The sequence below is a fragment of the Mus caroli genome, chromosome 12 (assembly GCF_900094665.2).
Source record: "Mus caroli chromosome 12, CAROLI_EIJ_v1.1, whole genome shotgun sequence".
Lineage (NCBI taxonomy): Eukaryota > Metazoa > Chordata > Mammalia > Rodentia > Muridae > Mus > Mus caroli.
In genome coordinates this window covers 29,855,387-29,861,332 of record NC_034581.1, presented here as the reverse complement: position 1 = coordinate 29,861,332, position 5,946 = coordinate 29,855,387, and the positions used below count along the sequence as shown (strand labels likewise).

The following is a 5,946-nucleotide window of genomic DNA, read 5'->3' as shown; positions in this document are numbered from 1 at the left end:
GTTTTAGGTTTTTTTTCTTTCTTTCTTTCTTTCTTTTTTTCCCTTCATAAACCTGTATCAGGCATCCATGTCTGTAATACCAGGGTTGGACTATCCCACGCTGACTCAGACTTGAGTCTTGAGACTCAGCTCCAAAGTATCAATGTTCCTGTGGTTGAGCTTAAAATAGCTCTGAGGAATTCCCAGGCATGATGGCGGCTAGGGGCCTGGATGCTTCCCCAGAAACACGTACTTCTCACAGATCCTTGCTGGGTTTTGTTCAGAATTGCTACAATGGCCTGAAGCTTACAGCAAAACTTGTGCCTGTTTGTTCCTGCTTTTGGTTTCTTACCATGGTAAAGTCCCTGTGGGTTTTGTTTGGAAATAAAGCATTGCAAATGTGAAAGACAGAGTTGCATGGAAGTAGGTAAATGTGTTGTTTTGCGTGTGTTTGTAAAATTCCTATTTGTTAAAAGAAAGAAAAAAGAGTCAGTCAGGGTGGAAATATTCATCTGATTCAATAAGAGAATCTGGCTCTGAAAGAGAAACAGCCAAATCCGTGTTGTGTAACACTGGCTCTTGACTTCAGGGAGAAGAATGGCAGCTTTTTCTCATTTTAAAGCAGGCTTAAGAGGGTCTCTTCTCTGAGGATGGATTATATGGACTCCTGGCTCCATTCTAAGAGGGACAGAACAAAGATCTGCCTGATGGACCTCATGTCTGAAGGCATACCTTTATATACTGGACATTCTTTGCACATTATTACGATCTAGCAGTAATAGAAGTTACAGGAGACTATGTAAGGGTAAGGATTTACTTAAGAATAGGAATTGTTCACACAGTATGTGCTTAGTGGGTGGGGGTAGTGGAGTGGATGGGGTTTTGTGCCTTCTGTGTGGCTGGCCAAGTCCTCATCCTAGGGATTCAGAAAATCATGGATCGTACATGTTTCTGATTTCACACAAGAGGAATTTTAAAATTATGACCTGTAGAAATGCAACTGGAGACTGACTCAGAATTCAGATATTGTCAGTTGCATTACCTCTCTGACTTCTCTGCCCCATTCTCTTGGTTTTTCAATTTACTCATTCCATATGACAGTCAAAACAGTCACCACCGCTTTTGGCTCTTACAGCGCTTAGTGATCTGTGTCAGTCAAGTCTTCTGAGAGGTAGAAATCTAACCATGCAAAAATCTCATTAGGCAAAATGCCTATGAGAGAGTGCAAGGAGGCCTGAGGCACACTGGGTAGCTTGACATGCCACAGAGTAAGTTTGGCTTTGAAGGAAATTGAGAGGAAGACCATCCTATGATGCTGTGTATCCTAGAGGTGGTTTGGGCCAGGGACATTAGGAGTCAGTTCTCAGGTCAGTCTGATCGTTAGAAGAATCCTAGCCTTCAGATCTGCTTACAAGCTGAACAGTGGCTAGGAGCAAGACTAGAAAGCAGTCTTGTCGGGAATGTGAACTACAGACAGTAGCAGTTGAGGCTACTGTGATTTAAGCTGCTTGCTTCAAAGGTCTGTGGAGCACGTTCTCATAGCAACCAAACGAACTAAGAAAGAAGAGCACAGGCTACATGATCAGAGTAAGCACTCTCAAAGCTTTCCTTAAGTTTTTCAAATCACATGACCATCTCAAAACACATGATTTGTGGGACAGGGTCACAAGAAAACTCAAGATTGGGTCTAGCAATTTCATGCCCCATGGTGAATCCATGTAGTAGAGGAAAGATGGTTTCTCAAAACTGACAGGTATCTATCAGCATGTAACATACATATAAACATGTAAATGATTGTGATGCAGTAAGATGGTATTTATTTTATGGTATACGCTGACTTCCTATTTTTACTTTTTGGTACTAGAGATTGAAATTAGGGCCTTCCACGTGCCAGGAAGAAACTCTACCACTTACTGAGCTACATCCTGAACACTTTGACTTTTTCTTTTTAATTCTGAAACAGGATTTTGCTAAGTTTCCCAGGTTGTTCTTCAGCTCTCTCTCTCTAGCTCCCCCGAGTATTGAGCTTGCAATTCTCCTGCCTCAGCATCCTGAGTAGATGTAATCACAGGCTCCTGTCACCAGACCCATCTAATTTTCCATTTTAAAACAATGTAAAACTTCATAAATAAGCAACTGACTTGAAGGCAACTTCTCTAACAATAAGCACATAAAAGGTTCCATTTTCTAATACTCCTATAAAAATAAGATATTGGCAAGTCATTCCATATTAAGGCAAAATAATGGATTATACAATTATATAGCACATTGTATTTAAATAAATTGTAACAATCCATTAGGGGGAAATGAGGTGATAGTGGGAGAAAATATGTCACACAATTTTTTCACATCTTTTAAGCAGAAGAGCTCATGGTTTTTGTTCCAGACTAACTTTGCCAGGATATTAATATATTTACATTTTTGTAAAATAAGAATATTGCTTCTACAGCAAGACTAATAATTGTCTTTGGGCACTGTTTGGGAAAGTATGTTTAGTTTTCATTGCTGTGTCAAAACCCGTGGCCAAAACAAGTTACAGGATGAAAGGTGTGGTGTGGCTTAGTTTCAGTGTACAGTCAGTAGCTTAACTGGTTCTGGGCCGTGACAAGGTAGACTATGATGGAAGGCACGGAGAAGGAAGCCTGACGACCTCAGGTGGCCAGAAAGCAGACAAAGTACGGGCTGGGAACAAGATTCATCATTCCGAGACATACTGCATAACACAGTTCTTCCACCTAGACTCCATTTCCCAATATTATACTGTGAATCTATTAACATATGAGCCCATTGTTTATGTTATAATTCAGTCGCCTTTCAATAATTCAGTCTACCAGGTAGGTACCAAGACATAAACATGAGCTTTAGAAGAGAAAATGCAACATTTACAGCACAAACCCTCAGGATGTTTGCAGCCCAATATAAATAATGTTTCCTAAGGTTTGGGAACACCAAGGCCTGGCCACCAGTCCAAGGTAGCACCTGCTCCTAGAAGCACTCCAAGTGTGGCTGCTGTGTCACATAAGCATCTGTAGGTGGCAGACAGGAGACAGGCTAAGGTTATGCTCAGTGTTCTGACCTGTGAACATCTAAGTGATTAGTATACTAACACTCCCTGAAAAAAGGGAGCCTGAGATGACCTTCAGTTGGCTACCAGGGAGTAAGGCAGACCTAGGTGAGACATAACGCCCCTCTCTGCCATGGAGCCCTAACAGAGAGCTAGCCTGAGATGACCACCAGTCCAGTGCTATACAGGCCCAGGGGGCAGGGGCCAGACCATGTCCACAATGACCCCTGTCTAGCACCATAGAACTGACATAACACTCCTGAGACCACTCCTAAGATGACTCCAGACATTCAAGAGACCCTAGACACCACTAAGAGGAGCAAGTGAGTGGTAGAGAAATGGAAGAGAAAGAGAAAGATGAGGGCCCAATGAAGAGAGGCAGAACTAGAGACTAGTGGGGTCGTGACTAGGAACAGCCTGATGTGAGTAGCTGGTGATGCCACTTGGGACCATGGTGGGGTTCTCCCTATCTGGAGGACATTATCTGGGTCTACGGTCTCTTACCACCAAAGCCCAGGTCAGGGCTGCCTTCAAAGGCACATCTGAATGTCTGAGTGCTGTGCAGACCTGGCCCCACCCCTCACCTAGGCCTCATGGGAGTGCTGGCACTAGAAGTAAAAGTACAGGAGAACTGATCACACCCCTAGGCAGCTGCAGTGCTTGGGAGAGAGGGCCTGACATTGTAGGAGTTGTGGATGAGCTGGCCTCACGGGAGCTGGCCCTACCACTCATAGCCTGCATGGTGATGGTGTAAATGAGGAAGAAATACCCTCCTCATCCCTCTCCCCTCACTAGCTATGGCAGATGGGATACCCTTATTTATACTTCCAAATCCAGTTAGTATTCTTTAAGGTTCTTTTGAACATAAGCATACATTAACTTACATACAATATGGTGAGGTTTTCTTTTTACTGGAAGAACTTTAGTGATCTTCCCTACAGACAAGGACATTGTGCTACAACAGCACTCAGTAAGATGCAGAATTTTAAGAATTTCTTTCCTGTATTAGACCTATTTATTTGTCTTTAATTTTCTTGCTTCTACCATAAACCTTTGTCATTTATTAGTACAATCCCTACTTTATCTTCTAGACCAGCAGTTCTCAACCTGTGGGTTGGGACCCCCTTGAGGGTCACATATCAGATATTTATGTTACAATTCGTAACAATAGCAAAATTACAGCTATAAAGTACCAAGTCAGTAAATAACTAAGAATTCTCTAAATATATTCAACTAATGTGAAACTAATTACAACTATACATACTAAAGCTTGTTTGCTATTAAAATCTTTGAAGCAAATATTTTTTGATTCTGCTTCTGTTTTTACTCTGATTTGATACCTTAATTTTCTAAGTTTTCAAATAAGCATATTCAGAGACAATCATTGAATAAGCATATGTAAGAACAGGGTTAGCATTCTAGTTTCCTGAGAAAAGGCAGCTGAGTTAGGATGATCCACTGGACCAAATACTAATTTGAAAGTACAAAACAACAGTTTTGTAAAATTAACTACTGATGCAGAGGCAAAAATTTGGGAAACAGTGTAGATCAAACACCTCAGTACCTTTACAATGATATACTAAAGTGGGCAGAAGTTGAAACTTCACATGAAATTCCCAGAGAAATCACAAGAAAACAACAGCAAGCTCAGAATTTGCTGTATTTGCGATTTTGTTCTAACTTTATGGTTCATAAAATGTTTTTAGATTTATGTTTATTTTTTAATATTTGTTTTGGCTTGTTATCTGTGAAACAGAAAAGTAATAACAGCAGCCACTTGGGGTGAATAGAGAGAATGGAGACAAGAATCATATGTATGACCATAGCCAGAGCATCTCTGGGCTCCGCCCTTCATAACTCTTTCTTTTCTACTTAAAAAAAAAAAATAATAGCTATTTAAGAATTTTGTACACCATGTTTTGATAAAATTTACCATTCTCTAATCCATCCCCCTCCCTATTAAACTTTCAAAGAATAAACAAAAACAACAAAATCCATCAATTTCAATTTATGCTGATCATAGTGTTTATCTACAGACCATAAAGTAAAGATGGCCTCCCAAACAGAATACAAGCAATTTCAGTTATACTAATAAAAATGTGTAACGGAAGTTTGTATAGAGACTTCTAAGTAAGATGATGTTAGTCATAGTATCTATTAAGAGTACAGGGTAGGGGGCTGGTGAGATGGCTCAGTGGGTAAGAGTACCCGACTGCTCTTCCAAAGGCCCAGAGTTCAAATCCTAGCAACCACATGGTGGTGGTTCACAACCATCCGTAACAAGATCTGACTCTCTCTTCTGGAGTGTCTGAAGACAGCTACAGTGTACTTACATATAATTAAAAAAAAAAAAACAAGAGTACAGGGTAGGAATTTCAACTGTTTTTTAATACATATATATGTATATATTTTAAGAAGTTTCCATATTACTTTTCCAAAAGGCCTTAGGGTTCGGTATCCCACCCCATATCCCTTCTTTAGCCTGCCCTCTCATCTGACACTTGAATTTATCCCTTCTGTTCATTTACTCCATTTTAACCAGGTGTTCTTCCCAGGACTGTGATAGCACAGGCATTAAGACCAGCAATTGAAAAAAATGGGATCTTACGAAACTAAACGGCTCCTGTACAAAAAAGGACACCATCTTTCAAGTGAACATGAAGCATTCATAAATCTGGCAGATGGTTAGTAATTAGGATATATAAAAACAAAAAAGCAAAAACAAAAACAAACAAAATTTAAGCATTAGAAAAACAATTTAAGCCGGGCGTGGTGGCACACGCCTTTAATCCCAGCACTTGGAAGACAGAGGCAGGCGGATTTCTGAGTTCGAGGCCAGCCTGGTCTACAAAGTGAGTTCCAGGACAGCCCGGGCTACACAGAGAAACCGTGTCTCGAAAAAA

The 5,946-nt window shown here is 40.6% G+C and overlaps 1 non-coding gene across 1 annotated transcript; it reads left to right on the top strand.

Annotated features, from left to right (window-relative positions):
- Window positions 1-2,957: 2,957 nt before the first annotated feature.
- On the top strand, window positions 2,958-3,089 carry LOC115032867. Its single transcript, XR_003838525.1, has one exon. It is a non-coding gene; the product is annotated as a small nucleolar RNA SNORA17 (small nucleolar RNA).
- The last annotated feature ends 2,857 nt before the right edge of the window (window positions 3,090-5,946 follow it).